Source organism: Mesocricetus auratus, unplaced genomic scaffold (genome assembly GCF_017639785.1).
Source record: "Mesocricetus auratus isolate SY011 unplaced genomic scaffold, BCM_Maur_2.0 Super-Scaffold_100013, whole genome shotgun sequence".
NCBI classification, from domain to species: domain Eukaryota; kingdom Metazoa; phylum Chordata; class Mammalia; order Rodentia; family Cricetidae; genus Mesocricetus; species Mesocricetus auratus.
In genome coordinates, this window is record NW_024429196.1 from 70712375 (window position 1) to 70738806 (window position 26432).

At 46.8% G+C, this 26432-nt stretch overlaps 3 long non-coding RNA genes across 3 annotated transcripts in view; 2 read left to right on the forward strand and 1 right to left on the reverse strand.

Annotated features, from left to right (window-relative positions):
• The first annotated feature begins 7111 nt into the window (after positions 1–7111).
• On the forward strand, positions 7112–20034 carry LOC121143654. Its single transcript, XR_005880945.1, has 6 exons — positions 7112–7334; positions 7657–7758; positions 13968–14172; positions 16099–16258; positions 19596–19708; positions 19843–20034. It is a non-coding gene; the product is annotated as an uncharacterized LOC121143654 (long non-coding RNA).
• On the reverse strand, positions 17767–21005 carry LOC121143657. The gene is made up of 2 exons (XR_005880948.1): positions 19613–21005; positions 17767–18879 (listed from the first exon to the last, which is right to left on the reverse strand). It is a non-coding gene; the product is annotated as an uncharacterized LOC121143657 (long non-coding RNA).
• A 35-nt stretch (positions 21006–21040) lies between these two features.
• Positions 21041–26432, forward strand: part of LOC121143656 — a 41577-nt gene continuing 36185 nt past the window's right edge. Inside the window, exons 1-2 of the long non-coding RNA XR_005880947.1 lie at positions 21041–21224; positions 24022–24147. This is a non-coding gene — a long non-coding RNA (uncharacterized LOC121143656). The remainder of the gene's footprint in view (positions 21225–24021; positions 24148–26432) is intronic.

The window sequence follows — 26432 nt, forward strand, 5'->3', positions numbered from 1 at the left end:
GGTCAGGGCAGTCGTGGGCTCAAGGGCAATAGGTGCTAACCTAGTCTATCCACCAGACCTCTTGATCACACCTGCCCCTGCCTGCACATTGTGCCTCTGTGTCTCCTGCAGCCACCACAAGGGCTTATCACTGGGCCACAGATGAGTCCACTGTGTCCCCTTCTGCAGCATGAAATAGAAGACCAACTCTCTAATTCTCAGCAGCCGTTGCCCCCAAGAGCTCAGAGGGTCACATGGAGCAGAACTGCAGCCAGAGCTGCTGTGGCATATGGGTGAGTCGTTGCAGGCTACTGCCTGTTCTCCAAGCACTCTTCCTCTGCACACCCTAAAGCCGTTTCATTCCAGTCTCTCATTCTTTCCCACCTCAACATCAGGCTCCATGACCTCTATGGCCTCCATTGCTCTCCCAGGCTCTGTGCTGATGCACAACGAGGAGCCCCAACTTACAACCTGTGGCTAAGGCTCAAACCCAGGTCAAACGCCAACACTCTAGCCAGAAATCAGAACCTTCTACATCCTAGACTAGAGTGTGTAATAACTGCCTTCTATCTCAATAGAAGGTGCCAGTTAAATGAACTGTCCTTGCTGGAGTGACTGAAATGGACAAAAGTAGGACTTTCCCCCCAGAATTATCAAGATACATTTAGTGACCCCACTCTCATCCTTCCCCTGGGCAACCAGGCCACCTAGACCTCCACGTCAGTCTCTGTCATTCTTGCAGATTCCACGAGCCCCAAAGAAGGAGCAAGGTAGTCGAGCAGGCACCAGACGTGAACAGCAGCAAGTCCCATTTCAGACCCAGCAGGCCTGATGGGAGAAGGGGGAATACACAAGGAAGTGTCAATGACAGGGAGAGACAAGTCCACGGATGCTTGAGAGGACAGCAAGAAGTATGCAGGTGATGGGGTCCATGAGCTCTGGAAGATCCTCTAAGAAGGCCCAATGGGTAAAACTAAGAGGTGTAACAGAGACTAGAGGGAGATTGTGAGAAACAGATCTACCTGGGATTGAAGCATTACCTAGCAAAGGGGCTGGAGGTGATAAGAAAAGTTCAGGGAGTGCCTGATGAGGCCTGGCGAGTGTCCCTCCAGAAGTCCCTTAGCTAGTGACTCAAGTAAGAACCATCTATAGAACATCTTGCAAGTCAATCACGGTGAGATGTTGGAGCAGGGCACTCAGAGTGGTCCCTCTGTGTGTGTGCTAGTCATGGTCTGCTGTCCACCATGCTTACCCCAAGTCCGGTATCCTCAAAAGAACCCATGAACCCAGCATCCTGAAAGGATTGGACAACCCATGAGAGTACCTCCCAGGAGTGTTATTCCTTGACTTGAGGCCTCACCTAAGTCAGGAAACAGACACAAATATTGTGTGAGGCTCACCTGGGGCCCACGCCTGCAGGACGGACCTGGAGCCAGTGACCCTGATGTCGAGGGACACTCCAGCTTCATCCCTGGTCTGCCTTTCCCACCTCTTGCTAAGGTTGCCACGTTCCTGGAAAAACTACATCAAAAGGAAAAGAAGAGGTGATAAGATCAATACCAGCTGCCATGCTGCAGAATCCTCTTTTCCTGGCCTGGCCACCTGCAGGGATTCGAGGGTGGGGGGCTCAGAGGAGCCTATCTTCTGGCTGCCATGGGCCATACAACTGCATAGAAGGACTGCCTGCCTTTCGAGAACTAAGCTTGCCTTCCCCTGGACAGGAACCCGACAGAGCAAGGCTGTCCTGGGAACCCAGAGAGGTAGCCTGCAGTCAAGGCCATACCTTGCAAAAATAATGGGTGACACACAGCAGATGAGTGGGCAGGTGGCCTCAGAAGACACTGAAGTAGAATGACCACCATGGAGACTGAAATAGGGTTTCAATCATCAGCGACTAAACTATAACAATGGAATCACTGGAGATGCAGTAAATGTCACAGCAAATTAACCATGCACAACAGCATGGGGTCACTGCCAGAACTATCAATGAATCTGATAAAGTCAGGTTCCACAGAGACAAGGAAAAGCCCTTCCTCCCCTCTAGGTGTCTGGGCCTGACAGCACGACAGTGACAAAGGTGCACACTTGTCGAGATCATCTCACAAACAGTCCCCTGGCCTCCTCCTGCCACGTCATGATCCCACCACAGCCACCCTGCTCTCTCATCCCTCTGAGCATCTTCCAGAGTGCACATAGAAGCCACATGGACACTTTGGTGAACTACTGTGCCCTGAATGAGCTGTAGGTACAGCCACGAGCAGCAGGGGCTGGTCACCAAAGAGAAGATTTCAGAAGGAGTCCCAGCAGGATATTTCCACAACCTCAGAGAGAGGCGGCCATGGGAGGCCCAGAGCAGGACAGCAAGAAAAAGGCTTGCAGGGGTGAGGGCCTGCCAGGCCTGTGAACTGAGCCCTTGCTTAGGTCAGGAAAATAAGCACACACTGTCGGGAGCAAGTTCTCCCTATGCCTGTCTAAGAAGTGACAGTCTCCCCCAGAACAGCATTTCAAGAGAAGGGTTAGGAATGTTGTGCAGTGAGAGTGGGCAAGCAGCCTGCCAGGAGCATCAGAGCATCCGAGCAGCCCTCTGGGAGCATCAGAGTGGCCCACCGGGAGCAGCAAGCAGTCTACTGGTGCCAGAAGCATCGACAACAGCGGCTTCCAGAAACTATCTTAAGAAGTGCCTCTGAGAAAGAGCACCTGTGTCCCAGCCAGTATCCAGTGCCATTCTCTGTATGAGGTATCCAGCCACATCTTGGACCACCAGAGCCTCAGTCCCACGTGCATGTAGAGGAGTGACCTCCAGAACTGTGTCCCTGCCTGCACCTGAAGGAGCCATCACTGGAGGCTCTTCCCTGACTGAACCTGGAGGAGCAATCAATGGAGTCACAGACCCCAACTGCAACAACAGAAGGAAGAGGGACCCCCTGAAGCACAGGCTTCACCTGTACCGATTAGAGGAAGAGAAGAGAAGACAACAGTGTAAGAATTCACTCAACATTATGAAGGACAATACGCACCATCAAAGACTAGTGGTTCTACAACAGCAAGACCTGAACATTCCAATGCAGATGAAGCACAAGGAATGTTCTGCAGTATGCAAACAACATGGTCTTCAGAGCTGGGCCTAAGTCCAAAGGAATCTCTTCCTATACATGGGACAGCAGGATGCTCATGACATCATTAGAGGCAACCTGCTGTAAAACATGGGCTCTGACAGAGGCCTAACATACTGAAGATGCCAAGATGAGGAACCCCAGCCCTCCAAGAGCAGCTACTCCCGTCACCAGCAGGTTTCACACTATGGTCTAGAAGGATGTAGAGTGATGTGCCATACAAGTTGGGGCCATCATACCAAGTCCCAGGGACCACAGTCATCCAATGAAGAACAGGTGGGTCACAGATAGGGACAGCAATCAGACCTTGCTGCCCAGCAAGTCTGTGTCCCCATAAGACACTTCCCACATAGTCCACAGGAGGCAGATTCTGGTCTACCTTTACTGTGTCCATCAGACAGTCATTCAGTAAAGTGACACGCTCAATCAGCCCAATGTTTCTCATGCATGTTGGCAGAGGAAAAAGTTTTCAGTAAAAATTCATCCTGGTAAAGGAAAAGTTTTCCTTCCTGTGCGAGCACACCCTTTGTGTGCTGATGGCTGCTTCTTCCTGGGATGGGGACTGCTTCGTGAGTTTCTCTTTCAGCTTTCAGCCTTGTGGCTTCTGTCTGTACTAAGCTCGGCACAAGGCAAGGTCAGCATTTGGTCGTCCTTGAAGAAGCTTCTAGAAGTGAAGAGCATAGAGACATGACAGGGGCACTGAGACTCACACTCACCCCACATCCCTAGCTGCACTGAAGGCTTGCGATCCCAGCATCAGAGAAAGCATCCTACATGTGGAGATGCACTAATCCGCCAGCGACCCCACCTCTGGGTCTCGCTCAACCTGCCCCTCTGGCTTTGTCCTACATTTGTGTCGGTGAAGATCTGGGTGTGCAGGGCACAAGAAGGCCCAGGAGCTCACATGTCACAAGGAGGGTTCGGGATTGTTGGGGTGGGCACTCTTGAGCTGAAAGATAGAAAGCTCCTGCATTCTGTTTCCTGGGGGAAATGAATCCCTAGGAGAGAAGCCCCCGCTCTCCCTGCTGAGTCTGTAAGAGCTAAGGCCCACAGTCCCTGAACTCCGCCTGGGTGACAAGGTAGTGCCATCCTCCTAGTCTTTGCCTCCCTCCCCTGTCTCGTGCCAAACTGAACCTAAAGGCCTGCAGGGTGGGGGCCACAAGATGGCATTTGAGGGGTGTGTCACCCTGCCCAGGGGTCTCCTGTCTTCCATGTACTCAGCTCGGCGTGTGTAATCATGGTTGCCTTGGAAGGAAGCCTCTGGCCTCACAGGCGGTAGCACTAACTCTAGTGACCAGACCTCAGGCACTGAGCCATCCTCTCTCTGACTCCATCCCAGGGACTCTTGCTCTTGGCCTCAACCACAAGCCTGGAGAGACCCTTCACTTCCATCACAGACTTCTGAGAGTAAGCAGGGCCTTCAAGCAGGGATACTATTTCCTAAGAGCAGGGCTGACTACTCTGCATGTTCTTACTCTTTTAATTTCAGAACGATGTGTCACTCATTGATGGGAGAGCCAGACCTAGCAATTGTGAATGGGACTCATACCTTGGCGGCCTTCATACACACCCATGGCACTGCCACCACCCTCGGGGCAGAGGAGGGGGCCTGACATGATAAAGAACATGACCTGGGATCACACAGCAAGTCATTCTGGGCTTCCAGCCCTTGTCTTCCCAGGACACCAGCAGGAGACCAGGCTATCCTACAGGGCTGGTTCACACAGGGAAGGGACTTGTCCAAAATTCGGGTGCAGCCTGGGCCTCCCTCCACTTCCAGGCAGGCTTCAGGTCCCCGGGCCTGGATGGGACACGTGGATGTGAAAACAGAAGAGCAGCCACAGAGCCTCCCACCCTGAGAAGGCCACAGCCACCGTTTTCCTAACTTATGCGCATGCGTGTGCCTCTTTGTTTATATGCGCACCGCACACCTGCAGTGTTGTGGAGGCTTCCGATCCCTGCAACTGGAGATACAGACAGCTGTGCACCACTAGACGTTAGTACCTGGAAGAAACCAGGTCCTCAGCGGTGCTCCTAACTGATGAGCCATCTCCCCAGCTCCTCCACCTCTATCTTTAGAGACTCTGATAGAGCCCACCCAGGTTCCCCTTAGACACGCCCCCAGACCTTCACATTCCCAACATAGAGACCCCTGATGTCACCCCTAAACACTCCCCCAAGGACATGTAGCAACATCCACACAGAGAACCCCAAAGTTCTCTCTCAGACCCTCTCTTCAACAGATTTTTCTAAAGCCCTCCATAGAGACCTCTGACTAACACAGAAACATCATGAAATAACACCCACAACACCCAGCAACAGCACATGAGCTCCAGAACCCACAGAGTTGTCACAGAAGCCCTTACAGATGCCAGCCACACTACATGAGGACTGGAATATGCTAACATGTCCTCTAGGACAGGTGGCCTACGCATCCTCTTGATTCTGACTTCACTTGGCTCCAGCCATTTGCTCTCATCTGTGGTGATATGCACCCCTCCCTTAGTTCAGGTCCTGGACTCCCCACTACTTGTTCACTGAGGCCTTTATGATCTTTACCATTTCTTAGCAATGGTCACATGACCACAGAAAGCCTCTCAACTTGGGGATCCTTCTGAAGGTTTGGAATAAGCACCCCACACTCTACCCTTATATTGCTGTAGTAACATGTTGAACACTTTACACACCATTTTCACTGTTGAGGAAAGCTCAGAGAGAAGCATGCTCAGGTTTGGTGCACTGTGGTCCCTGGAGTGAGGCAAACTTTAGTGGTCTGAAACTTCCCTTGCTTCAGCTACAAAATAGGGCAGGGTGAGCGTTAATATTGCATGCAGGGAAATGGGTTGCAAGACTGAAACACTCTGGTAGCCATCTGGATCATTTTCCTATCAGGGCTTTTATTTTTTATGCATTGTCACTAATGTGATTTTCACTTGCTAAACCATAGACAATAAATTGTTTCCAATAAAATCAAGCAATGTCTTTTTAGCACAAAAGTTAGCATTTGTATCTATTAGAAACTCACAACACACACAATAAAAGGATCTGGATAATCTTTCAGGTCACTTTTTTCACGTCACTTCCTGGCACATGGCAAGCAGAGGGCTTCTGTAACTTCCAATGATGGTAAAGGTCTCGTCTACAATCCCAAAGCCCTTGCAGCTTTGACCTTGGAAACATGGGCCTTACGGGGTTCAGTCCTTCCAAACCATCTTGCACTACCCAGTCTGTGCACGTATGCCCCTCGGGTGGGGTCGGGCTCCCCTGACTTACCTGCTGCCATGTCCAGGATCTGGCTGCAGTGACAACACCACGCCCGCTCCTACAGTGGCTGAAGGGCACCGAGGCACTGAAAGGAAAATGTCTTCCCTGTCGAGATGTGAATCCTGAGGCCTCAGCCCGGCTGGCAGCAGCTGCACTCTGCTCCACTCCATTGCTGTTGGTGTAGCTCGCTTTTCCTCCAGACAGGTTCCCCAACCTTGGGTCTCCCACCACCTTGGGATGAAAGCACAAAAGAAATTGGCGTCCTGCACCTTTCCCGGAGCCCACAGGGGGCGCTGTAGAGCCTGAGTTCCCAGGGCCCCTTCAGCTTTCCCTGCCCTTTCCTGGCTCTGCTCCAGCACTCTCCATTGCAATCTCCCCTCTCCTCCTCCATACCAGTTGCTGCCAGGCTCTCAGGCAGGACTACAGTTAGCAACGTGATCCTAGGCAGGAGGTCAGTGGCCCCAGATGCTGTGGCTTCTATATTGCCAGGTAGTTAATCTTTGAGTTCAAGTCCCAGCAGCCCCCGCACCTCTGAATTCCCGCAAATGCCATGGAGGACATAGACAGATTTTCTTCTGGTGTCTGGGTGGGGACCCTTACAGAAAAGCTGACAGCAGTTACATTAATCACGTCTCGACCTGTTTGTTCTACCTCCAGCAGCAAGGCAGACCCTGCGGTTAAACCGCCAAAGAGCTGCAAACCGTTTAGAAACAGCCTGATTGGCTGCAGGCGCATGCCAGGTACCATGTGACCCACTGGCAGCCTGTGACTGGATAGAACTCCGTCTCTGTGATTGGCCGAAATTCCATTGCTGCGATTGACTGGGTTATAAGGTTAAGCTACAATTTGTTCATACAGCAAATGAGATTACACTTCATTCTGTATGATGGCCACACTGGACAAGCCTCGTCGGGTTTTGTCCAAACGAGTTCAACAGTCCCAATTTGTTCACCCTTCCATTACAAAGAAATATCTAAAGTATGGACGTGGATGGGCCCTGTCATCGTTGGCCAGGATCCAAATGAATCTTACGTATACCTTACAGAGTTCATAGTTCACAATGCCAGCACAAGTGTCTGCTCAACAATTAAGGGGGGGTGCTAAGGGAGATTCAAGATGGAAAGTGTTAACATTCGTTCTTCTTCAGAGGCCTCTATGAGGCGCATGAGCAAAATTGCTCAACTCGAGGGTCAGGCTTCAGAGGCAAACCCAGCAGCTCGTGAGCCTCACTGCTCACAGTCTGGGGATGGATGGGTTCTGTGCTGCAGAGTAACTGACCTAGACGGTGCTCATCCCGCAGGCCACCTGACAACGGTGATCGGCAGACCGAGAGAGGTGTGAGACTGAGGAGTTCCTGGCACAGCCAGGCTTGCCATCCATCCAGGATGCTGTGAACTGGACGGTAAGCAGCCATCCCGCCAACACCTCGCCTGCAGAAAAGATGAGGGGTTCATGAGGCCGTACATCCAAGGGGAGAACCCAGAACAAGAAAGGGTCTGTGCAGCCCGCCCACGAGTGTGTGACACCTGGGGAACGCTCAGCAAGCCACACGCTCTGGTAAAAGTGAGAGTACATTAGTGGGCACAAAAGAAAATAATTTTGTACTTTATTGAAGTACTTAATCCAGGAACAAAGCGGGAAGAAGGCAATGCCCACTTTAGGCTTAATGTTACAATCTCTGTGCAACAGCCTTATGCCCTGTTTGTATTGTTGTTGTGGGACAATCTTATCTATAAGATATTTTTCTTTTCTTAATCTTTACCAAAATATACCTCACACCTATAACCTTGATCCCTTGAAGTGGTGGTTTTCTTATTACTTTTAAAATTTGTTTCTAAATTTTATTTAAAAAAGATAACTTCTTATAACCCAAGAGGCTATACAAAAAACCCAGAAAGCATACATTGCATCTTAAATATCAAATGGTTACCAATACAGGTAAAATACACTCGTTAGTTCCATATTTTCTTAAGTTATTAAAGATTTAAGCCACTTTGAAACTGCTGTTTTAAACTAAAAATTGTTTTTCTTCTCAGGGTTTATGAGGCATCTGAATCAGGATGATTTTTGCAGTATTTTATTTATTACTCTGAGGCCCTGTTTCCCTTTATCATAAGTATGTTAAACCACCCAACAACTATTTTATCTAAAATAACTTTTTTTTTAACTTAAAGCACGTGCTCATAGGAACCAGACCTTTCTTTGGAATTCTCCTTCCGGCCCTGGACTGCTGATAAATTGGAGTTGGACACAGAATGACCAAGGTCTTCACTGTAACCAGCTTGCCTAGAAAAGAAATGGGGTTATTCCAAAGAGAAACTGGCGTCTTTAACTTTGGTCATGAAGCTATTAAGATAAAAACTAGAATTCCCCTGGGTGGGAAGAGAAAGGGTGGAAGCCCTGGGGCCGAACAGTACGGGAGCTTGTCTGTCAGAAGATTGATCACTTGATGGCATAGGCAGGGATTCACCCTTGGCCAGGCCACTTAATCATGCATATCTCTTGTTTCATTTAAGCTTTACCCTTACATGGGACCCTGAAGGTGGACTGTAGTGAGAAGAGTTTCTATCTTACAAATGTGGCCACATGGAATAATCTTTCTTTTCTGGTTCACAGTATTGCTTGTTCAGTTGGCTTAAGTACAGGTCGCTGAACTGGCCTTGTTAGGAATGAAAAAGCTCAGGTCTTGTCTGCTTTGGGATTTCCGAGCTTCAGTCTGGTCACATGTCTGTGACCCTGTGCAGAGACCTAGGCAGTCTTCTGGAGTGAGGTGTGCCAACCTTGTTCACCGAACTAAGGCCTTATATCCCTTCCTTTGCAGGTTAGAAGGTATCTTCTATCTATTCAGGGCATCTCTTGAGCCTGCTCCTTGGAGAGGCAGTTAGAGGGGGCCTTGAAAAGGGGGTGTGTCTTCAGCACTAAATTCACCTTCACTTCCAACAAGGGGGCCTCACGCAGCACCTGAGGGACAGTCCTCACCAACACTGCAACTATAGGTCGGGGCAGCCCCCCTGTCTCACCTGCTTACCCAGGCCTTCTTCTTCCCTTCTTGGAAGCAAGGGAGTTTGACCCTAAATACAGATCTGCTTTCTCCTCTCATCCCTCCTCCTCTGTCTGTTTCTCTAAGTTGTTCTATTATCAATAATTACTCGGAAGCCAGACACTGGCGTGAAGACCTGGTAGATCAAACAAGCGGCAGAGGAGCCTTCTCTGCACTTCCAAGACCAAAAAGGGAAGGACCAGAAACTCACAAATCTCTAAGTCCCTCCCCACTCCTTCCCGTGCCTCTCTCACTATATCCTGGGTCATCCATATTCTCTATGACAGATTCTTCTCAACTAGTCACTGACTCTGCACCCTGATTCAAGATTTATTAACACAGACTCAGGGGGTCATGGTGAGATCAAATATTCTGCAACACTCCTCCTCCAGGGAGTGTGGTGCACTTTTCCTGGGCTTCCTGTCTGGTTATGTTAGGAAATGCCCACACCTGTCTAACAGTGAGCCGCTTTCCTAAATGGGGAACCTCACATGAATAAAAGCTACCCCATCTTATGGCCTGTGCTTTGGCAAATTATTTGAGAAATCTGTCTTGACGATAAGACTCTGGCTGGGTTTCCATGGTATCTGGTCTCAGTGGCCAGGTGGGAGGGTCTGCTGCCTATCATGAGCAGTCTTTTGGATTGTGAGGTGCCCCTACTTCACCACCACTGACAAACTATGACCCCCGGTCACACTTCTGCTTCTGCTGGCTCTTCACTGCCATCCTGAGATCTAGGGCAAGGGAGAAAAATAAGGCCCATTGAACTGCTCTAGCTGAAGTACGTGATAGGTTTTGTTTTTGTTGCACTCGGTGTTTATTTCAAAAACAAAAACAAAAACTGTGGGAGATGCTGTCTTAGTTACTGTCTTATTGTTGTGGGAAGACACCATGACCAAGATACTCTTACAAAAGAAAGCATGTAATTGGGTGCTTGTGAACCGTTTCAGAGGGTGAGCGTGTCATCACCATGGTAGCTAGCATGGCAGCAGGCAGGCAGACATGACGCTGAAGAAGTAGCTCAGAACTTTGCATACTGACCTCCAGCAGCAAGCAGAGGGACTCTCAGTCTGTTATGGGGTTTTGGAACCTCAAAGCCCACTCCTGGTGACACATGTCTTCCAACAATGCCACACCTACTTCACGAAGGCCACACTTCCTAATCCTTCCCAAACAGTGAGCCTATGGGGCATTCTCGTTTAGACTAACACAGATGGGGTCTCACACCCCGCCCCCTGGAATTAAGATCTCAACTAAGAATGAAAACATGCATAAAGCCTCATGCTGTCATGCATGACACTGCACTGCCCCATTCAGGTCTTGAACTCCACAAGATATGGGCATTGCCAAGTGCCATGGCCAATCGAGTCACCTGGCAAGTGTGGCCAGTCTTACCTCAAAATTCCACTAACTGGTATGACCCGGTATGTTGGGACTTTCCTAGTATCAGGTAGTCTGGTCACCACTGTCTTGGGGTCATCTTTACAGTTAAATTACCACATAGCTCCGGAGTGTCTGTCACACCATATGCCTCATGTTGTTCTACATACCGTGGTACTACAGTTTTCAGTTCTACCGATGAATCAGTGCCCACCTCCACCCATTTGGAACACCATGTCCCTGGCTTGGAGGTTATGCTTACTGATAGTCCTGTAGTACACGATCCTGGACAGCTCACTTGGATTTAATGTGCCCTTCATCCTGTGGTTCCCAGGTAGTTAGGTAGGTCAAATTGGTGAGGGTGACAGGATGGTTATGCCAAGTAACATTATCATCCAAGTCGACAAGGAACTTCATATACTCCAATAATGGGACGCAATTATGTATCTAGGAGACAGTGCTGTTTGCTGTAGTCATCCTACATGGAAAGAGAGGACAGACTTGGAGATTACCATGAGCAAGTCACCACCCCTGGGAGTATGTAGACCATTTTCCTACCCTGCTTTAGTATGATGGTTGCCAGTGGTTTTCTCCCTGACCTTTGGTACCAACCATATGGTCTGTCTTGGGACCTGGGTTTGGGGAAGACACATCTATCATAACGACTGGCAGGTGTGAGTTGAGTTATATTGCTGCCACTAAATCACCTTTCAAAAGAGAGGCCTGGAAGACTTAGAGCCACAGCAGGGTGCAGAGAATCCTGAGACCAGCCAGGGCCATATGCTTGTGAACCAGAGAAAGCCCTCAACTTTAAATGAGTGACCAGTAGCTCCAGAACTCCCCTCAGCACCTCCTCCACACCTTCAGTGGACTGTTTGTTGTGATACACGATGCCCCAGATGGGGATATCCAGGTGCTGGCTGGAGGAATGGTGTCACTATTAGTAAAGTTCTCCCATGGCAAACCCACATTGCCACCTCCACCCCTGCCTGCAGCTCCCTGTTGCTCAGGTAACAGGTGATGGCACTGATCTCAGAGTTCGTTATCACCCTTAAATTCTGGAACCTCGCCTGAAGGAAATTTGCAAAAAATTTAAGGTTCCTGTTGGCTTGACCAAAGTGTGTGTGTGGGGGGGGTAGTATGCCAAGCACATGGGCTTGAGCCCTGCTATGCTGAGCAGGGATAAGGACCAGGACAGCTGGGAGTTTCAGGATGTGTGCACAGGATACACAGAGAGGGGGCGGGGCTGACTGTGCTTCTCCCAAGCTATCTGTGTCTCTTTATGTAAACGTAAAACAATGTTTCCCTGAGGCTTTCTTTCTCTGTCACTTTCGTGGTGTTCTCCCGCAGTGTTGCCCTCCCTCAACACCCCCAGAGAATGTGGCTCTCTCCCGGTTTTGCAGTTTCCCCCTTCAGAGCCTCTGTGCCTTATTCTTAGGTCCAGAATGCTGGTGGAACTCTCCGAGGATGAGGGTGACCAGAGGCACGGCACTCGCTACACCAGGACCTCTCCAGGCCTCCTCTTTGTATTTCAGTTCGTAAAGAGATCTCTACATCACTGACACGGAACCCACAGGGTCCAGAGCTTTGGTCAGAAGAGCATAAGAGTGCATTTAGCTGAGGCGGGCCAGGAACGTTCTGCTAGATGTCTAGATGTGACAATCGAGGAGTCTCTTTTCTTTCCCGACTCCCGAGGACAACCGGCAACCTGGGGCACTCCATGGAGGAGGAAGGGTGACAGCGTTGCCCAGTGTCACTTTCTGCACATGTGTGAATGCATGCTCGTCCTGTCCTCATGGGCAAGCCTTGGTCCCCCTGAGACTACACAGCAGATCCTGGTTGCTGGCCCATCCTAAGCTCAGTCTCAGGCTTTGGAAGAGGCTCCGTCAGAGACAGCCATACACCCTCGAAGGCAAGGCTTATAGCTGGGCTCCACTGCCAGCTTCCCAGGTGGACTTCCCTGGCCTCTGCTCGTGAAAATGAGGGGCAGGAAACCCGAGACCTTTCCTCTTCCCATCACATTCAAGGAAATCATTCGGATGAGTGCATACTATGCTGCCACAGCCCTTTGTGTCAACACATTGCCTAAGGCAGCCGAAAGCAGGATGCAATGGCCACTCTCAAGTGTCCCCACGTAGATCACCTCTCTGCAGGTCCCTTCCCTGGCCTGCTTCAGGGGCAGGCCCCCATCACTTGTCAAAGAGCCTTCTGGCCTTAGTTACTAGCTAGCAACATAGTTGCAGGAACATTATTTCCCAAGTCACAGCTATGGCGGAATGCTCAGGCCAGGTCATGCCAACTCTCACCTCCCAACTGCCCCCTTATGCCCAGAATATTAAATTATAAGAGAGACAGAGCACCAGTGCTACGGAGACGGCTCCAGTTCCCCCTCTCTCCACCCAGCAGCAGATTGGGTCTTGTGCTCCCAAACAGAAGAGCTCAGATGGGACATCCTAGAAGACCACACACCCAGAAGCTACTGAGAGCGAGCAGGGAAACTAGAGTACCCTGCTCATACAAAACAAGCGGGCCTGGCAGGATGGGCTCCCAGGTCTCCTGACCTTGCCATCCCTGCCCTGTGATTTTGGATGCACCTGGATGTGGCTCCTTCAGTTCAAATGAAGAAGAGACCATCCACCTGGATGATGAAAGAGATGGATATTTTAGGCAGATGGATAAGCGTGCACAAAGTCCCATGCTCCCCAGGACAAAGGCTTGCACCCTCAGTCAAGAACAGCAAACCTCTCAAACCCAATGTCCCTTCTACGGAGTGTGCGTCTTTCTAACCCCCTCCTTGACAGCCGCCTACTCTTATTCTCTATGTTTTTCTTTCTTAATAATCCTGCGTTCACTTCCTGTCAACTGGTTGCTTGCTCTGCCTGTTGACCTATGGTTGACCTTATTTAATCCTGTTTACAATGAGCAGAAAGTTCTTGGATTAAAGGTGTGTGCTAGGGTTGAGCCACATCTTACTAGAAACATTTTTTCAGTACATAATAATATTTTGGGGCTCATAGTGTAACCAAATATCCCGCAACACTAATGTAGTTAATTATAGGAAAAAGACTTTATTTAGCCTCCTATACTTGTTTTCAAGTTTCAGGCTAGTTTGTTTAACTCAGATACACTTAATAGATAATGTTCTTCAAATTTGTCAAAACTCTATTGAATATGATATTTTAAATTTTTAGTGGAAAAAGCTTACTATGACCGAGATCTCAGCTCCTGGCAGTGACCCCAATGTCTCCTAAAAAGATGATGGGGCACCGTGATAATTCCACCTGGATTGTGGTATGCTAACCACTGGAAAAGGATGCTACGATGCTGCACCCGCTGGCTCAAACTGTGGACAAGGAAGACACTGGAGAATTGATTGCCCTACGTTGCCTAGACAAAGTAAGATCAGCACCCCCCTCCACCCCCACCATGTTCCTTTTCCACAGGAAAGCCCCTCACTTTCTGAGACTGGAGACTGAAGACTGATGCTGTCCTGATACCTCTGCCCCCAGCACCATGGAGATCACAGCAGCCTGGGATGACCATATCAGTAAAGGACTAGTCTCGGTCATTTTAATTGATATTCAGGTCATTTGGATTCTACTTCCTGATATAAGTTATCCTTCTCAGATTTCCGATGGTATTGATGGCTAAGCTAACTGCAGCTTGTTAGTTTAGGAGTAGCAGGCAACCAGATTCTTCCTCAATCCTACAGCCACCTTGTTAGTTCATTTTGTGTGTAAAAATCAAGCCTTGCTTCTTCTTGAGCTACTAGGTATCCTGTTGAGAAAGGGCAGATAGGTTTGCCTTGCTAACAGTCTTCATATTAAAGGACAAACAGATTTCATATGCAACTTTCTGCTAAAGGAACATTATTTGCAGTTACTGCTCTCAGTAATAACTACCTGTGTCTCTGGTAAATGATTAGATGGAAAGACAAAGGGTTAAAGTCTATGCAAGTTTTGAAGTCTAAGGAAACATTTTAAACTATATAAAGATCTGAGGATCTCAGAAAATGATTTAAGATGTAGAAATGCAAGTTGCAAAGGTATAAGTAAGTGGTTTAAGGTATTGAAAATGGAAGATGTTTCAGATTTCTTCCCCTTCTATGAAGCTGGTAGAGCACTAACTACTTACTGTTCAGTCATGAGCTTAAGAGTTAAACTTTCTTTGGTTGTCTTCTAAGTATAGACTTAGAGATGCTTTTCATCAGGCTAAAACATACCCAGCTCTCTGAACAGGAACAAATGTTCATGCTTTTAAACCCAAATCTATAACCTTTGCTAGGACTCAAAGGTGTGAGTCTACTCTAGCTGTTTTACAGACACTGTTACCTGCTTTTTCTACAATGTGAAATTCAGTACAGATTGGTAATGCTAATGTATCTAAAACTTTTATGTCTTTTTGTAAATTAAAAAAAATCATTTAAGTTTCAGAGAATTGAGAGTAAGACTTGGATCTACCTCCTACAGGTCAAAAAGACTCCACACAAGTACAGCCTAAGAGTTTCCCCACCTGTCTATTCCTGAGGATGGGCTCTCTCTCTCTCTCTCTCTCTCTCTCTCTCCTTCTCTCTCTCTCTCTCTCTCTCTCTCCCTCCTAGTCTTGGGATTCCACCCCTCCTCAAACCACTAGGACTATGGGCCTGAGAGTTCCAATATTTTCCTTTAAGTTTCTAGATTCTGTCCCTAGTATACATCTGTCTCAGCAGATTTCCACTTGGCTGAGAGACACCATTCGAGCATCAGCTCCAAATGACTATGAGGCCTGGATTTGCTGAAAGCTGATGTAGACCAGTCCAACCAATGTGACTGCCCCCTGTCTCTTCATCTGGGTCAGTGAGCCAGCTGGTTCTGATGACTGCCCCATTGCCTGAATTCCCTCCTTGCCTTTGACCAGCATTCCAGCCCTCCTGAGCCCTGACAACAACATCCTAGTTTCATCAGGAAGCAGTTACAGAAGAGTATGTTGCCCTTGTCTCCAAACAAGCTGGAATGTCAGAGAAAAAGGAAACTCCCTGGCATGGTGGACAAAATGGCTACCTATAGTGCCTATTGACACACCAGGAAAGGTGCCTGTTAGAACCAAATAGACCCAGATCTATCAACAGGTAGATTCATTAGCTGAAATAGTTCTACAATATGATAGATCACTCAACCTGCTCTATATAAAACAGAGATTATTGTATGGCTTTAAGAGAAAATTGTTGTTTTATGTAAACCACTCAGGAATTATTAGAGATTATCTGGCTATGCTAAAAAAAGCATTGCTTACAAAGGGGGACCTGAAATGAAATAAATAACTGGTCCCCATTCTCATTTCCAGGCTCCTTCTAGATATTAGTTGATGTCAGCCATCACAAGACCTTTGGCCTTTCTGCTTCTGCTAATTGCTGCTGGCTCCTGCATCACTGATGCCCTAACTGAAGGATAATTCCTGTCTGGGTACCATTAAGTTGCTGGTTATTAGATCCCAGCATAAGCAGGTATGCAATTCAAAGGGGGAATGTGAGAACCAAAGCTACATTGCAAGTTTTACTGTGTCTTACGGATCCATGAAACAAAAATTCCTCTGATCTGCAAGCCCTTTCCCCAAGGACGGATAGTTCCCGAAATGTTGGAATCTATTGTTTAATGGGAGATAAAAAGTCACATATTTTCAATCCCCTAACCAAGTTTGTTTGACTTATCTGCACTGGGCATGTTTGATCATAAGAAAGCAGGAAATATGTCTGGATGTATCCTTACGCCTGATTGGACATAGGCAGGAGATGTGCAGGCAGGAAGTATGTGAGGATGTATGTTTGCACCTGATTGGACCTTTGGAAATGTGAATTTAAGTTTTGCCTTCTTAAACCCCTGTAAAATGTGACTTTGGGTCATTTTCTAGGAAATCAGAGATGGACCTGGCCAGACAGTCCACCAACCTGGCCAGGATTTAATTAAAGCCTGCTTCAAATTTGACTTAAACTGTGGTAGTGATCTTATTCTCAACCTGTGGAATTAACATTGGCCCCTGCACAGAGCTGACACAGGCCACTGCAGAGACGAAGCCCTTTGCATTAGCAATTAAAGTTTCCTCAGCCCAGAAGGGGAACTCACCTAGATTAAAGGGGAGAAATTCTGATTTTAGTTGTGAGCTATGCTGGCTGAGTCCACCACCCTGAAATACTCAGTCAATGTTGCCTGTCTCCTGGTAGCCTGATCAGTTGTCTAAAGAGGTCTGAGGGTTTCCCAAGGGAATTTCTATGAGTTGATGGAGGACTTAGAAAATGTTTAGTCCAAATCTCTTATTTTGAATATCAGGAAATGAAGCTTAAAGGGCTGGCTGTAAATTAAACCACAAGGGAAAAAGAATATCACATGCAATTTTATCTCTCAGGTCAGTGATATACACATGCTTGGGAACATTATGGAAGGGTGAAAATGTCTTGAGAACTTGCAAGAGGGATGCAGCAGTGCCCAGGAGCCAGTAATTGGAAGGGAAGGATTAAAACTGACAGCTCTTGGCTGCCAGGGCAGAGGTTGCTCTAAGCAGCTCTCTGCATTTGTGGCTTGACATTCCTGGATCCTCAAGAAAACTTGACCTGTGAAAGGGAGCAGGATTCTGATGCTATCACATGGTTGGACACAGGTTCACCAATAGTGAAGAATTTGGTAGCCCTGTGTCCACACTGCAGACTTACATGTCTGTGGGCTTCAGAAGTTAGCCATCTATACAACATAGGTCTCTGGCTAGACGTGTCAAAGCACTGGTGCAGAATAGCTCCAAAAAGTAGGTGGCCATGGTGGGTATGTGTGGGAGTGGGTATCCTGAGTGGGAGAGGAAAATGTGTGAATGTTTCCAGTGTACTTGGGATTGGAAGCTGTAGGTTTCTCTTAAAGAGAAGTGAAGGGTCATGTGAGAAATCTGTGTGTGGTTTTAAGAAATGAGAGAATTTCCACATCAGGTCTATGAAATCTTGTTCCTACCATAGAGACAATCACACTGATCTAGTTTTGTCAAAAGTCTGGAGTCTTTACTATCAATCCAGAAATGTATCCACGGGGCCCACAGCACTGAAGCATTGTGGGCAAGTCTCCACACAAAGCCAACTGATGTTAACTGTGGTGCTCCTACTCCATATAGGAGTTTACTCAAACCTCGCTCATGGTGTGAAACCCTGAGAAACCTTCCCCAACAAGAAGCAAATTTGAGCTGGGACCACTGGGAAACAAGAGTCCTATAGCCATGATGTTTTGGGGAATCCAAAGCCAGAGAGATGAAATAAAACATGGCTTGCCTTTTTGAAGAACCCTGTCCTCAAGCTATTTCCACAGAAGGCCACCCTACGATGAAAAACTATAGAGTGCATTCAGAGAGGCACAGGGTGAGTGGTGGGTTGGTAAACATCGAGGAACTAGGTAGACACTTTACAGAGCAGGGTAATATTTGAACATAAGGGGGATACAGAGAGCAGACAAACAGGCTCCAAGACTCACACCAGGCACATCAGTGCCTCCCTTCACGACCATGGGAGAGGAATGAAGGGGAGAGGAGAAAGGCAGGGTTTTTATGAAATGTGACAAATAGTCGTACTACATTGGTGAAAGTGTGTGTTTTTAGGATTAAGGGTGCTAAGATCTGAAGAAGCTTGTGGTGGTTTGAACAAGAATGGTTCCCAGAGGCTTATGTATTTCAATGCTTAGTTGCCAGGAAATGGAGCTCTATGAAAGAATTTTGAGGATTCTGGCTAGACAGCACTGGGCAAATTCTGTTCTCAAGCAGGTAGTTTTGTTTGTTTGTCTTTGTTTTTGACTATTCATTTCCTGGTTTAGTAAAAATTTAAATAGTTTTCTGAAACACATTACCAAGCAAATCCCAACAGCAGGTAAGTGCCAATAAATGGCCAAGCACACTTTTACACCATGCATCTTATTTGCCAAGCAGCACACTTATTTACCAAGAAGCTTAAAGATTTTTCAAGCAACGAACAGCAGGAAGCTCAGAGGGAGCCATCCCACTTAATGTCTTATGCAGCTCAGGAGTCTGTGTTCTTTCTGCCTGGTCTTCTATTAGTCACCAACCTCTGGAATGCAGATTCATGTGACTGCAAAGCAGAAACACCTAAAAGAGAACATAGCGTTGGGAAGGGCTGTGTTGGGAGGTTTTGGGGGAAATTGGAGGGTAGAAATAGGAGCAGGCATAACCCTGTTTCATTGTGTGTACGTATGAATTCAAGAATAAGGAATTTAAAAAAAACCAGGTACACCACAATGGTACACACATGGAATCCCAGCACTTGGGAGGCTGAGAAGTAGGACTGCAAGTGCCCATCTATCCAGGGATGCTACTGAGACCATTTCAAACAAGGAAAACCAAAAGCAGCCTCCCCCCTCCACCCCAACTGCTGCAAAGACCAGATACATATATTGATTGGCTCCTCTGTTACTGCCACAAAACCCCGACCAAAAGCAGCTTAGGGAAGGGAAGGCTGTGTGTCATCTTAGAGGTCAAGTCCGTCAAGGGAGGCTGAGGCTGGGGCAGACGATGGAGGACCGCTGCCCACAGGCCCCTCCATCCATGCTTGCTTTCCTATACATCCTGGAACTACCTGCCCAGGGGTGGCCTGGCCCCACTGGGCTCTCTTTCAAGGCTACTCTAGTCTGTGCCACGCTGGGAAAAACTACCCATCACACACTGAAGTCTGTCTGCACACCTTCATACTATCTGTTTTGTTTACCTTGCAAAACTAAATAGTGCTCTTTTTTGGTGCACTAACATTGTATATTTAGAAATTATGAATTGTGTATTATTTTAACTAACATTCTCCTGAATTGCAGGCATTCCTCACTCTCACCTCTACATGAATTACTTCAAGTGGATCACCACAGCAGAGACAAATTTGCAGCCGTTCAATTGCTTCCTAAGCGCTTGGGGACCAGAATGCTAAAGAGTAAGTGCCATGTGCATCTCCCCTGAAACTTCCTCAGCTCCTGAGGATAGCTTTGTCACGGTTTGAACTGGCAGTGTGCAGCTGTCTCCTCACACCATTTTTATTCTTTCATTTCTGTATGAAATATCTTCAAGACATCCCAATTCCAGACAGTTCAGAAGCGGAGGACGAGCTGCCGGTCCACAGACCACTGCAATGTCAGCTGGTCAGACTCTGCCCTGGGGGCTCACCTTGTTGACCAAACCCTTGCTGCTCTTTCCGACAACACAAGTCTCTCCCTACACTCCATGGAAGAGTGCAGAATAAAGTCCTCAAGCCCCTGTCATCCCCTGATGCGCCTTTCCACTATGGACTCCTGTTGATTCCATCAAAAGATGATGTTTAGGGGCAAGAGGGATGGCTTAGCAGTTAGGAGCAGTCAGTGCTCTTAAAAGATGGGTTCAATGCCCAGCACTCACATGGTGGTTCACAACCTCCTGAAACGCCAGTCCTCGGGCTTCTGACGCCCTCTTCTGGTGTCTACAGGCACCAGGCACCCACGTGGTTCACAGACATACATGTAGTCAAACACACACAGATTTTTTTTAAGGTTTAGAATGGGAGATGCGTCTTTGTAGCACATAAAAAACCAGCACATGAAAACACGTGTAACTTTGCTTTTTCTGTACAACTTTTGCCCTGTCCTACTCAAGCTATCTAGGAGATTTCTCTAACGAAAATATTCTAAGTTTTTATGTAAAGAGATTAACGCCATGATTTAAAAAAGTCAAATAAACCACTCCTGAAGCATCTTCATCCTCCAGCAGCCTGACTCTCCACAGCCTCCCTGGCGGGCCTTGGGCCCTCAGGTTTGTGGGGGAGTGAGTGAACTCCAGCAAGGTCTCAGGGACTGAGGGGCCGCTCCTGCGTGGGCTCTGAGGTCCAAGGTAGCAGCATGATCGGTGGCAAGAAGGGTTCCAGGAACCACCCGTTCCGAAGCTAGCAGCACTTGGTGTCAGCTGAGATCCCGGGGTTGGGAGGGCAGCTTCAGTTGTGCGTGTTTGATCGCCTCCCGCACAAGGCATCATCCCGGCATGTGGACCCTTCACGGAGGCACTCTCCTTTGGCCAAAGCCCAGACAGAGCAGAGCACAGGAACCGGCCAAGTAGGCGGAGCTTTCGTAATTATTTGGGGCGGGGCAGCGACGAGGCTCTGGGAAGGAGGTGGGGCTGGATGGCGGGGCGGGGCTTATGTGAAGGGGCTGGGCCAGCCTGCTCATGTGGAGTCTCACGAGATAGACAGTTGACCTGCCCTGACCTCGTGTATAACGGTCTTTGAGTCCGGTGGTTACAGACTGTTGGAGATGCAGTTCCTTCTCGTCCCCTGCTTGGCTGCTGCTGATGATTGCAGAGCTCAGCAAGGCTCAGGTCCTGTCTCCCTGAAGGCTTTGTCGTGTCCAAAGCCCCCTGAACCATCGAGGGACACAAAGGACCGAAGCACGGGACCAGGCTGATGGAGGAGAAAGAGGATTGAGATGGTAATTTGACCTTTTTAAACTGTGGGGTTATTCATCATTGTGTTTATACTAAAAACTTTTAAGAAACTTTTTTGTTAGAGGAGTTTATGCTAGGTCAGCAGTTCTCAACCTGTGGGTTTCCTGATGGTCTTAGGAACTGAGACACAGCTCAGCAGCAAAATTACAGTTATGAAGCAGCAACGAAAATAATTTTATGGTTGGGGGTCACCAAAACATGAGGGACTGTGTTAAAGAGTCGCATCATTAGGAAGGTCGAGAACCACTGCTCTAGACAGACATCCATGGTGTAGGCAAAATGCAGCAAATGTGGGGAATTATTAAAATATTGGTAGCTAGCTGTAAAATGCTACTTTGTGTTGCTTAGTATATGTACAGAATGAAGAATCTGTGGCAATTATTTCTAACCGTGGAATGCCAGTTTTCGATTAGAATATGTGTGTGTGTGTGAGAGAGAGAGAGAATCATTAGTGAAAATAATTGTCCACATAACATAACATTTTATGTGGCTAAATATAATATCTCAAAACTTCAGTCCCTGAGAGAGAGAGAGAGAGAGAGAGAGAGAGAGAGAGAGAGAGAGAGAGAGAGAATCGTTAGTGGAAAATAATTGTCCACATAACATTTTATGTGGCTAAGAACAATATCTCAGAACTTCAGTCCCTTGAATTGTTAAAGAACTATTAATTTTGTCTACATTTTCCTTCTGGGCACTCAAGACTACCTAGATAGCCAAAGTTAATTTTAGTTTTTGTACTATTAAGGCCAACTGAAGGGGCAGTCCTTAGGAGCCATTGGGGATTTTGAGGAACCTCTGACTCCTTGAGCCTTTCTTTATCAGCTGTCCATCTATGTGAGGGAAAGCCAAAAGCTCTTCTTACCCTGGCTGTGGCTTCCCCTCCTCTTTGCAGACTGGTAAAATTCATTGAGTGGGGTCTCAATGTTCTCCCTGAATAAGAGAATAGGTGGCTTTCCATGGTTGCAGAACATTTCTAGAGATGGGCACAGACCCCTGGGACCTCATTAATATTGGAGGTCGAGAGGGAAGTATTTTCCCCCTTTAATCCCTCTGACCATATTAAAATAGCCTTCAAGGACAGTTCCTAACATTCAGATCAGTTACTCCAGTCTAGTACTTTTAATTACTATTTGATATTTTAATAATCATATACTTTTAAATAAACTTTGGTGAGACTAAAATTTTAGCTAGTTTTTGTAATTGTTGTCAATAGACCTTAAGACATTTTAATACCATATATATTATCTTTAAGTATCATCCTTCATGGACCTTAAATTCATAATATATATGCAAAAAATATATATATGCAATATATATATGCAAAATATATTCATAATTTGCAAAAGCTTAATCTTCACAATAAATCTTTGTATATTTAAACAATTAATATATTTTCATCCTTAATTTTTTTAATATCATGAAACATGATAGCATTAAAATGAATTTACTGAGTCAATTTGGTACTAAGTAGAAGATGTAAAGCAACAAACCATAATCATATATAAAAGATAGCTTGTATATATTTAATCATATATAAGACATTTTAATAGGCTAAGATTTTCAACATTGTTTGTTTCAATTACATATATATGTATACACACACACACACACATATATATACATATATATGCATATTTTGTTTTGGTTTTTTGAGACAGGGTTTCTCTGTATTGTTTTGGAGCCTATCCTGGAACTCACTTGGTAGACCAGGCTGGTCTTATACTCACAGAGATCCGCCACTGCCTCTGCCTCCCAAGTGCTGGGATTAAAGGCATGCGTCACCACTGCCCGGTTTCAATTATATTTTTATTGTGAAAGAGAAACTTAGTTTAGAGATTCTTAGTCATTATATTGTAGATTGGGCAGAAACATAAACAGTCATGTGTGGAACAAGAGGTTTGAGGAGAGGGCACACAGTTTAGGGCTCTCAAGTAGACTGTTGGCTGTTTAGCCTTTATATTGAGATCACCAGGTGTATCTGTGCTCACGAAAGAAAGGATCCCGAGAGGAGACAAGGGGCAGTGAGGCAAATGAAGGAGGAGGAGCCTGAGCCACCAGTGGACTGTGGCCCCAGAAGCTCTCCAAGCTTAGATGCAGATGTAGCATGCAGATGCTAGGTGTAGCATGCAGATGTTAGATGTAGAATGCAGATGTTAGGTGTAGCATGCAGATGTTAGGTGAAGCATGCAGATGTTAGGTGAAGCATGCAGATGTTAGGTGTAGAATGCAGATGTTAGGTGAAGCATGCAGATGTTAGGTGAAGCATGCAGATGTTAGGTGAAGCATGCAGATGTTAGGTGTACAATGCAGATGTTAGGTGTACAATGCAGATGTTAGGTGTACAATGCAGATGTTAGGTGTACAATGCAGATGTTAGGTGTACAATGCAGGATATAGAAACACAAGTCAGAAAAGAGTCAAGACTGACCTCAGCAGAGGCTATAAAAAGGAGGGAGCTGCTCAGGACTCTTAGGTGAGTGGGGTGGGTGCATCAGGACTCATATGTGAGTGGGGGGCAGCTCAGGAATGAAGAAGCTGATAGAGCTGTGGAGGGTGTGTGCAGGCCAAGACAGTCAAAAGAAAGACTGTCTTCATGGCCTTCTCTTCTGGGAACTGTTTTACTCGGGCAAAGTGGGCTATCTTGAGGAACCGCCTGTCTCAATGAACAGCCCCTTCTGAAATATGACTATGGCTGACCAGTAACAGTTCAGGAATGGCAGGGAGACAGTGTAGTATCAGGAACTTACAGTTTTCTCCAGTCAGGCATTTTATCACTTACAGACTGTTCCTGCCATGGAGAGTGCCAGGCCCTTCAGAGGGCTTTCAACCCAGCATCCAAGTGCAGGGCAGCAGCAAATGAGGGGAGATCCTGACCCATCTCCAAAGGTCCCAAACACCAGGATCCAGGTAGGAGCTTGAGCCTGTGAGACAGAGCACAAGTGTTACGGAGACGGCTCCAGTTCCCCCTCTCTCCACCCAGCAGCAGATTGGGTCTTGTGCTCCTGAAACAGAAGAGCTCAGATGGGACATCCTAGAAGACCACGCACCCAGAAGCTAATGAGAGCGAGCAGGGAAACTAGAGTACACCATGTACAAAACAAGCGGGCCTGGCAGGATGGGCTCCCAGGTCTCCTGTCCCTGCCATCCCTGCCCTGTGCCTCCCTCAGCACGGGCATACCCAGGAATGAGCGTGACGCTCCTGAAAGCCTGTTTTACCATGCAGTCAGTCTAGGAAGACAGATAAGAAGATGCAAGAGTGTGCATGGGGGTGTAAGCATCCCCAAAGCTGAACAGAATACTAGAGCAAGGGTGGCATCATGCTTCACACACTCCCCTGGTCAGGATGTCCATGAAGAGGGATGAGCTGCTGCAGATCATCAACCAAAGGCCCGGCTTCATGCACCACCACTGTTGTAACAAAAATAACATTAGATGTATATCAACATACAAAAATCCACACCAATGTAAAATATTTGAGACTAGTAGTTACTTCTTAGTTTAAAAACAGATTCAAGAATCTACCCTTTTGTCCTCTCATTCTTATATCTCTTCTTTTTTTTCTGTGCATTCCTTTTCCTCCTCACCCCCCAACACAAGATAGGAAAGAAGGATACAGGAAAGAAAATTAAAGAGATCCTTTAACCTAACCTCCTTTTTTTAGTTTCCTCTCTGACCATGACCAATAATAACCATCCCTTCTAATCAATGACAAACATCCATAACCCACGGAATGACCCCAAACCACCCACCCCATCTCTTGGGAATGTGGGTGTCATGTTCTTAAACTTGCTTCCTGTTGTCTGGGGGTGACGGCATCTTAAGGGCACCCTGAGGAAATTCGGATAATGGTCAAGTCCTAGGTGAGCTTGCTGTATCATTTGTTGTCCAGTCTTTGTATGATGGTAGAATGAAGGGCTTAACTGAAATCCTGGCTGGAGTAGTCTCTGAGGTTGGGCCATCTTAGCTGCTTTGAAGTTATCCTGGATGCAGATTTTTGAGGAAATGGCAATGGAGGCATTCTGAGAGGCTGGATCACTTGTGCTACTTGTCTTGTCTTCATTGGTGTCTGGTCCTTCTGTTCTGAAAACACAGACTTAATATTAAAGGTAACCTGCATATCTGCATTAACACAAGAATGGAATGTACAATGTGCACAAATCAGCTAAAGATGATTCTCTGAGTAGGGAAAAGGCATCTGTCAACTTTATAAGTCTGTTTGAACTGCATAACCAACCTATAATATGAATCTCCATCCATGCCCTCTGAAAGGATGGTATGTAATGGTAAGTTATGAGGACTCTGTAGCCATCAAGATTTGTCTCAGAACTGTATGAGAGGGATCCGCATATAAGTCACCTGCATTCTAGGTTTTCTTTCCTTCATATTTGCAGCCAAGATTTTCAGGTGGTCTACCCCAGTCAAATCTGATTTTCAAGTAATCCATAGCTTTTTGTTTCCTGCAGGCAACAAAGGCATGACCTCACCCCCAATGCAACACATTTCCTGACTTCCATTCATAAGTTAATAGATCCTTAAAATTTATAGGCTGGTTTAATTCAGCTTTTTCCCACAATCCGGTGTCTCACAGCAGCTGTTGTTTTTTTGTTCATTAGCATTAAAAAAATCTAAAGTTAATAAAGCACTATGTAATCCATTCCTGGAGGTCTTTATTACCCCTTTCTGTTTATTGAGTATTTCTTTTAAAGTATGATTATATCTTTCTATAACTGTTTGCCCTGTAGGATTGTGTGGTGTGCCTGTAATATACTCTTTTTTTTGTAATATGCAAAAAGCTGTGTCATTTTATGTCACACCTGCTGTGCAGCCTGCATCCGAGAATGTAGCGAGGTGGTCGGGATAGATGACACAGAGACTGGTCGGTTGCTTTAAGAAAACTTTATGCTTCCCAAGTCAGCTTAGGAGGAGACTCCCAAGAAAAAAACGCTTCCCTTTTTAAGGACTTCTGCCATCCATCTACATACAATTTTTCCCAGACTTCTCACCCTTCTGGCTGGTGGTTTAATCTCCGGCCCCAGAATCGGGGGAGACACAGCAGGGAGCAGGAAGAGGCATCTAGCCTTAGAGAGCTTTATAGCACTGAATTGTTTTCAGTAAACATTATCTCACAGCTGCCTGCTCCCAGGCCTAAGGGGAAGTGGGTCTCTGTTCAAGGTCTGGTGTCCCCACAGTTT